Here is a 9,642-nt window from a genome sequence, read left to right on the forward strand (position 1 = left end):
GCAATTTTTCTTCAATCAAAGCATTGAAACTCTTTTGCGAAGTAATAAATTCTTTAATACTAGATTCAAAATCAGAGGGCATCTTATTATAATTTCCATAAGAATTGTTGTAGGAATTACCATAATTATTAGAGGAATTACTAGGAAATGGCCTAGAATTAAAATTACCTCTATACGCGTTATTACCAAAATTGTTCCTACCAACAAAATTCACATCCATAGATTCATTATTATTATCAATCAAAGTAGACAAAGGCATATAATTAGGATTAGTAGGAGCACTCTTATTAGCAAACAATTTCATAAGTTCATCCATCTTTCCACTCAAAACATTAATCTCTTCAATTGCATGCACTTTTTTACTAGTAGATCTTTCAGTGTGCCATTGAGAATAATTAACCATAATATTATCTAGGAGTTTGGTAGCTTCTCCTAAAGTGATTTCCATAAAAGTGCCTCCCGCGGCCGAATCTAAAAGATTTATAGAAGCAAAATTCAATCCGGCATAAAAATTCTGTATAATCATCCATAAATTCAAACCATGTGTAGGGCAATTACGTATCATTAATTTCATCCTCTCCCAAGATTGTGCAATGTTCGTGATCAAGTTGCTTAAAATTCATCATATCGTTTCTAAGAGAGATGATCTTAGCGGGAGGAAAATACTTAGAGATAAAAGCATCTTTGCACTTATTCCATGAATCAATACTATTTTTAGGCAAAGATGAAAACCAAGCTTTAGCACGATCTCTAAGCGAAAACAGAAATAGCTTAAGTTTAACAATATCATTATCCACATCTTTCTTCTTTTGCATATCACACAAATCAACAAAGTTGTTTAGATGGGTAGCGGCATCTTCACTAGGAAGGCTAGAAAACGGATCTTTCATGACAAGATTCAGCAAAGCAGTATTAATTTCACAAGATTCAGCATCGGTAAGAGGAGCAATCAGAGTGCTAATAAAGCCATTATTGTTGGTATTGGCAAAGCCACACAATTTAGTATTGTCTTGAGCCATCGTGACAGGCAAGCAATCCAACACATAAGCAACGGAGAGAAAGCAAACAGAAAGAGAGGGCGAGAGGAAAAAAGGGCGAATAAAATGGCAAGGGTGAAGTGGGGGAGAGGAAAACGAGAGGCAAATGGCAAATAATGTAATGCGGAGGATAAGAGTTGTGATGGGTACTTGGTATGTCTTCACTTGGCGTAGATCTCCCCGGCAACGGCGCCAGAAATCCTTCTTGCTACCTCTTGAGCACTGTGTTGGTTTTCCCTTGAAGAGGAAAGGGTGATGCAGTAAAGCAGTATAAGTATTTCCCTCAGTTTTTGAGAACCAAGGTATCAATCCAGTAGGAGACCAGGCGCGAGTCACCTCGTACCTACACAAACAAATAAGAACCTCGCAACCAATGCGATAAAGGGGTTGTCAATCCCTTCACGGCCACTTGCAAGAGTGAGATCTGATAGAGATAATAATAATAAGATAAATATTTTTGGTATTTTTATGATATAGATTGAAAATAAAGATTGCAAAATAAAATAGATTGGAAACTTGTATGATGGAAAATAGACCCGGGGGCCATAGGTTTCACTAGTGGCTTCTCTTAGGATAGCATAAGTATTACGGTGGTAAACAAATTGCTGTCAAGCAATTGATAGAAAAGCGAATAATTATGAGAATATCTAGGCGTGATCATGTATATAGGCACCACGTCCGCGACAAGTAGACCGAAACGATTCTGCATCTACTACTATTACTCCACACATCGACCACTATCCAGCATGCATCTAGAGTATTAAGTTCATAAGAACAGAGTAACGCCTTAAGCAAGATGACATGATGTAGAGGGATAAACTCATGCAATATGATATAAACCCCATCTTTTTATCCTCGATTGCAACAATACAATACATGTCGTTTCCCCTACTGTCACTAGGATCGAGCACCGTAAGATTGAACCCAAAGCTAAGCACTTCTCCCATTGCAAGAAAGATCAATCTAGTAGGCCAAACCAAACTAATAATTCGAAGAGACATGCAAAGATAAACCAATCATACATAAAAGAATTTAGAGAAGAATCAAATATTGTTCATAGATAATCTGGATCATAAACCCACAATTCATCGGATCTCGACAAACACACCGCAAAAGAAGATTACATCAAATAGATCTCCAAGAGAATCAAGGAGAACTTTGTATTGAGATCCAAAGAGAGAGAAGAAGCCATCTAGCTACTAGCTATGGACCCGAAGGTCTCAAGTAAACTACTCACACATCACCAGAGGGGCCATGGAGTTGATGTAGAGGCCCTCCGTGATTAATGCCCCCTCCGACGGAGCTCCGGAAAAGGCCCCAAGATGGGATCTCTCGGGTACTGAAGGTTACGGTGGTGGAATTAGGTTTTCGTGGTGCTCCTGGATGTTTGCGGGGTACGTGGACTTATATAGGAGGAAGAAGTAGGTCGGTGGAGCAACGAGGGGCCCATGAGGGTGGAGGGCGCGCCCAGGGGGTAGGCGTGCCCCCTGCCTCGTGGCCTCCTCAATTGTTTCTTGACGCCCACTCCAAGTCTCCTGGATCACGTTTGTTGAGAAAATCATGTTCCCAAAGGTTTCATTCCGTTTGGACTTCGTTTGATACTCCTTTTCTGCGAAACACTGAAATAGGCAAAAAAACAGCAATTTGGGCTAGGCCTCCGGTTAATAGGTTAGTCCCAAAAATGATATAAAAGTGTAAAATAAAGCCCATTAACATCCAAAACAGATAATATAATAGCATGGAGCAATCAAAAATTATAGATACGTTGGACACGTATCATAGAGACACAACAATTTGTAGACTTTCGATCGGCCATAGATAGCTCTTTGCCATAGGTACGAAAGCGATACTCGTTGATGTCGTATTTGTCAAATGAACGGACCTTAAAGTCAAAACCATTAGCGACTTGTCTCAATTCAGCGCCATTAACTCTGAATTAGCCTACAAGTTTAATACGAAAGGGATTGTTGCATTAGCCACAAATTAGATGAAGAAATGAAATGGTCTAATGGAAATTACCGTTTTTTTAAACCAAGAGATGAAACCGGGATAGCCGCCTCCATGCTTTGCCAGAAGCTCATACTCTTCAATGGAATCCTTTTGGATCACCGCTCCGTACGAGAATTTGGTGGAGTATCGACTGTATCAAATTTATCCGGGAATAAGAGCATTTCAAAGGAATTAGAAGTTGCGAAACAATGTACCGAGAACTTACACGCTGTACGGTCGCACTTCTGTTAGGTTGGTGAAGATATACAACGAAATGATTTGCCATTCTTCGAAATCCAACGTTAAGGAATTAGAATCACCGGCTGGTGCGAGATCCCCTTTGAATAGGCTAAGGTTGGATCCACCCTTTTTAGGTTTGTCGGCATTGTACTGAGGCTTCAGATTATGCAAATGACGATTTTTGACTTCGTAGTGTGCTGTCACGAAGTTTGTCGCCTCCTCAGTAATGAATGCCTCACCCATCGATGCTTCAATTCTATGTTTATTTTTACATTTTGCTCGTAGTGTCTTCTGCATCCTCTCAGTGGCATAGCACCAATGATTTTGCATGTGCCCCCTCCCCAATCTTGCCTCGGTTGGGAGATGCAAAATCAAGAGCTGCATTGGATTAAAGAAGCCTGGCGGAAAAATCTTCTCTAACTTGCAGATCAACTCCGGCGCCAACTCTTCCATTTCTTCTAGCAGGCCAGGCGATAGTTCTTTCGCACAAAGAACACAGAAGAAATAGCTCAGCTCTGCCACTACTAGCCATTCATCCTCAGGGATGAAGCCACGCAACATCACCGGCATTACCCTCTCAATCCATATGTGCCAATCATGACTCTTCAGACCAAATATCTTCAATTTATCAAGACTCACTCCCCTCTTTAGATTCGCAGCATACCCATCGGGGAACATCAACTGTTGTTGCACCCACAAGATAATTTCCCTCATAGCTGGCCTTCCAAGATTGAACCATGCCTTTGGCTTCGTCCAGTTCTGCTTTCCTTTCGGTTCTTTCATGTTTTGTAGCGGACTATCACATAGCGCCTCCAGATCAACTCTAGCCTTAGTATTATCCTTTGACTTCCCATCTATGCCAAACAATGTAACAAAAAGTGCCTCGGCGATATTCTTCTCAGTGTGCATCACATCGATGTTGTGTGGGCAAAGGAGGTCTTTGAAGTAAGGCAGATCCCACAAGCATGTCTTGTGAGTCCAAGCGTGTTTCGAATTATACCCCTTGAAATACCATGGACGCTCTGGATCTGGCTCGAGAGCATTTAACTGATCCAGGGTATCTTGGCCTGTCAACGCAGGTGGTGTAGAGTTTTTGACAACTCTACCTCTGATGAAGTTCTTCTTGTCTTTCCTGAACTTATGGCAAGGATCCAGGAACTGTCTATGCATGTCAAAGCAAGAAAACTTGCGACTAGCCTAAAGCCAACGAAACTCAAGAGCTCCCTTGCATGTAGGGCACGGGAACCTTCCATGCACACACCAGCCAACGAATAGCGCATATGCCGGCAAGTCATGCATCAAGTACATGTACCAGACACACATTATGAAGTTATGTTTGCTAAAGGCGTCGTATGTCTTGAACCCATTATCTCGGGCTTCTTGCAATTCGTCCTTCAGCGACTGCATGTACACATTCATATTCTTCCCCGGATAGTTGGGCCCTGGAATTATCAACGTTGGGAAAATGTTCTTTCTTTGCATAATCTGTACGAGGGGGGAGATTGAGTGGAAAGACAAATACGGGCCAACAACAGTATTGGGTTGTCGTCAGACCAAACACACTGAACCCATCTATGCTGATGCCGACTCGAGGATGCCTCGGATCTGCTGCTTTGTCATCATGTAATGCATCGAAGCTCTTCCATGCTTCACCGTCTGATGTGTGCACCATCATTAGCTTCCCATTTGCATCTAGTTGGGTTCTTTTGCCCGTTTTGTGCCATGTCATCTGTCTGGCCGTCTCTTCGACCATGAAAAGACGTTGAAGTCTTGGTACGATTGGCATATACTGAAGAACATTAACGGGGATTTTGGTCTGCGTCTTCTTGCCCATACCATTGTCTACCACAACATACCTGGATGACTTGCAAATGGGACAATAGTTCAAGTCCGCATACTGAAGCCTAAATAAGGCACATCCTTTCTCACAGGCATGTATCTTCTCATAGGGCATCTTAAGAGCATGGAGGATTTTGTCTGACGGGTACAGGTTTGCAGGTAGTACATGGCCTTTGGATAGAAAACGTCCAAATAATGTCATCATTGCGTCATAGCATTCTCTGCCCAAATTGAATTGAGCCTTCAGAGCCATTATTTGTGAGATGGCATCCAACTGACAAAGCTCAGTGTGTGCTCGTGGAGAGGACGTTTTGAAGACTCCAACATTTCATTGAAGGCCTTTGCAGATTCCTCCATCTCATCGTCCGAGTCCCGAGCATCATCAAAGTCTTGCACCATGTTTGCATCCCGGTACCATGCTCGTCGGTGCGACGACGAAGCACCTCAGCTCTAGCACGTTGGGTAGACTCGCCATGAAATGTCCACACCGTATAATCTAGCAATAAGCATAGAGGATGTGTACCTGGAGAACAACAGGGAGGCACTGACGAAATTCTGCATCGGATCCGAAGCAGAGCATATGGGAAAACGAACCCAATCTACACATACTCGGGCTGTCCATGGATAAGGTTGGACAATTCGAAAGAATCACGGTTATAAATATGCAAATGCATGCATATTTATAGATGTAACCCTTTCAAATGGGAGACGCATAGTGGTCACGCATACTGATGATTGAAGACACCTATAGCTAGCAAGTTTCATCGGCACGAAGAACGGAACAGAGCAAATGAAGGGGGGAGGAGGAGATGTCATTTGTGCTCACCCACGAACGCAGGGGCAGAGCTCGTCGAACACTAAACTCCCGCAACAATGAAAAAGCTGCACATTTAAATCAAAAGATGAGTAACATAGAAATTTTGTTTTTTCCGTCGACCTAACTAAATATTTACAACATGACAAGCGAGTTAGGGGGTTCCTTGGCGCCGATGGAACCCTAAATAGCAAGTATCATTGGTGCGAGATACATGTGGCGCTCGGCGTTGAACACTAGATCCACATCCCATAAGTGAAGTCGGCGCTCGGCGTCCTGCAACAATAGTTCTCGTGGCCGATGATGGTCAAAAACCTTGGCGAATTTGTCTGGCAGCCTTTGCGATGAGGATTAAAGCCAAGTTTTGAAAGTTCAAACAACCAAACTGACTTGAGTCAGTTTGGGTGTTTCAAGTTTCAACACTTGCCTTGTAATCGTCATCGCAGAGGGTGCAAGACAAATTCTCAATGGTGTTCGACCGCCATCGACGCCGAGAACTGTTGTTGTGGGACACCGGATGCCGGTGTCACTTCTGGGACGTGGATGTAGTGTTCGACACCGACGACCACATGTATCTCGCACCGACGATACTTGCTATTTAGGGTTCCATCGACACTGAGGAACCCCCTAACCCGCTCGACCTGGTTTCATCGGTGATGCACCCCTAATCTTCTTCTTCTTCCTCCTCCTCCTCCTCTTCTTCTTCCTCCTTTTCTTCTTCTTCCTCCTCCTCTTCTTCTTCTTCTTCTTCTTCTTTCATCTTTCTTCTTTCGTCTTAACCTAAACTAAACCTAATAAACATAACCTAAACTAAACTAAATCTAAACCTAAAAATAGAAACAAAACCTAAACTAAACCAAGCCTAAATTAAACTAAACCTAATTAAACTAAATCTAAAAAAGAGGGATGTCTCACCTTCAGGTGCGGTAGGGGGTGTCTGGGATGGAGGAGGGGGCGCCGAGGCGCCTCGTGGTGGCGGGGCGGGGCGCCGGGGCGGCCAGGGCGGGGGCGCGCAGTGGGCCGGGGCGGCGAGGCGGGGCGGTGGAGCGGCACGGGGCGACGGCGCGGGTGTGATGAGGGAGGGAGAGCGACGGGAGAGAGAGGGGCGTGGAGCTAGCCACTTTAGTTTAGGTCACAGCTCTTTGTCGTCTGCTAGCGGACGACAAAGAACCTAGCTAACGGATGTTAGTTGACCACTTTCTTTGCCGTCCGCTAGCTGACGGCAAAGAAAGTGGCCATTTATAACGCCCTCGATGCGACTATATCTCCCACGTGTCGAAGCACGACTTAGAGGCATAACCACATTGAAAGCAATGTCGCAAGTGAGGTAATCTTCGCAAACAACCCATGTAATACAATAAGGGGAAAGATACATAGTTGGCTTACACTCGCCACTTCACACAATTACATGAATAAAGAATTACATCAACCAGATACAATCAAGGTCCGACTACGGAACCAAAATAAAAGAAGACTACCCCAAAAGCTACACAGATCCCCGATCGACCCCAACTGGGCTCCACTACTGATCAACTAGAACGAAACAACACAAAGGACAAGGTCTTCATCGAGCTCCTCCTTGATCTTGGTTGCGTCATCTGCACGGTTCAACGGCACCTGCAAGCTGGTTTTGGAAGTATCTGTGAGTCACGGGGACTCAGCAATCTCACACCCTCGCGATCAAGACTATTTAAGATTATAGGAAGGGTAATGGTATGAGGTGAAGCTGCAGCAAGCGACTAGCATATTTGGTGGCTAACATACGCAAATGAGAGAGAGAAGAGAAGGCAAGGGAGGGTCGATAAAACTAAGATCAAGAAGTGATCCTAGAACAACCTATGTCAAACATAACTCCAACACCGTGTTCACTTCCCGGACTCCGCTGGAAAGAGACCATCACGGTTACACACGCGGTTGATGTATTTTAATTAAGATCAACTTCATGTTTTCTACAAACGGACATTAACAAATTACCATCTGCTCATAACCGCGGGCATGGCTTTCGAAAGTTCAAATCCCTGCAGGGGTGTGCCAACTTAGCCCATCACAAGCTCCCACGGTCAACGAAGGATATTCCTTCTAACGGGAAGACCCGATGAGGCTCGGAATCCCGGTTACAAGACATTTCGACAGGTAAAACAAGACCAGCAAGACCGCCCGATGCGCCAACATCCTGATAGGAGATGCACATATCTCGTTCTCAGGGCAACACCGGATGAGCGCTCCGTACAACTAAAACCAGCCCTCAAGTTTCCCCGAGGTGGCGCTGCAAAGGACTCTAGTTCGGACCAACACTTAGACAAGCACTGGCCCGGGGGGTTAAAATAAAGATGACCCTCGGGATGTGCGACTCCCAAGGGAAAAAGGCTAGGTGGTGAATGGTAAAACCAAGGTTGGGCCTTGCCGGAGGAGTTTTATTCAAGGCGAACTGTCAAGGGGTTCCCATTATAACCCAACCGCGTAAGGAACGCAAAATCCGGGAACATAACACCGATATGACAGAAACTAGGGCGGCAAGAGTGGAACAAAACACCAGGCATAAGGCCGAGCATTCCACCCTTTACCAAGTATATAGATGTATTAATTAAATAAGAGATATTGTGATATGCCAAAAAAATATCCATGTTCCAACATGGAACAAGCTCCAATCTTCACCTGCAACTAACAACGCTATAAGAGGGGCTGAGCAAAGCGGTAACATAGCCAAACAACGGTTTGCTAGGACAAGGTGGGTTAGAGGCTTGGCTCAACAATATGGGAGGCATGATAAGCAAGTGGTAGGTATCGCAGCATAGGCATAGCAAAAGAGCGAGCAACTAGCAAGCAAAGATAGAAGTGATTTCGAGGGTATGGTCATCTTGCCTGAGATCCCGCAAGGAAGAAGAACGAGTCCATGAAGAAGAAGACAAACAGACGTAGTCAAACGGGTCCTCTCAAATGCGACGTTACCGGAACCAACCCGAAGAAGCAACACCGGAAAGAAGCACACAACATAGTAAACAAACCACACACGAACATGGTATGATATGCGGGACACGGTATGTGATGCATATGCATGATTTGCAAAGGAATGATTAAACCTGGCCTCAACTTGGAAAGCAAAGAGTGCCACTGGAAAGGTGAGGTGATTTCGGTTGAAATCGATATCAAGATCACCAGAATCGGATGCACGGTTTGGAAATGGCAAGCAAAACAAATATGGCACTGTTCTACGATAAACAGCAAGTATCCATCTAAATGCAACAAATTAAATATGCTACAGCACTCAAACATGGCAACAAAATACATGGCAGGGATCCACTCAAGATGCTTAGCAAAAGATGAACACTGAGCTACGGCTAATTCACTCACTAACAGGTTCAAACAAGCATGGCAAAAGAGCAAATGATAACAGGTTACAGAGTTAGTGAAATTAACACAAGTCTGGAATTTATCATCCGGAAGCACACTTTAGAGCATGAAAACTACCTGCTACATGAACTTAACATCGCAAAGCAAGGCATGGAATGAAGCTACTCAAAGCACTTAACAAAAGTCCCTTAGTGACCTTGAGCCAAAAGGGATCAGAAAATACAATTGCAAGCATGTGAACATGGCAAAAACATAAACAGATTCAGACTTAGTGAAAAACTGGAGCATGCAAATCAGTTAACGAGTAGGCATGTTTACGAGCTCGATGCACTCACTACAAAGCATGACATGACAAAATAAGCATACATCCTT

This window comes from Triticum urartu, chromosome 4 (assembly GCF_003073215.2).
Source record: "Triticum urartu cultivar G1812 chromosome 4, Tu2.1, whole genome shotgun sequence".
Classification (NCBI taxonomy): domain Eukaryota; kingdom Viridiplantae; phylum Streptophyta; class Magnoliopsida; order Poales; family Poaceae; genus Triticum; species Triticum urartu.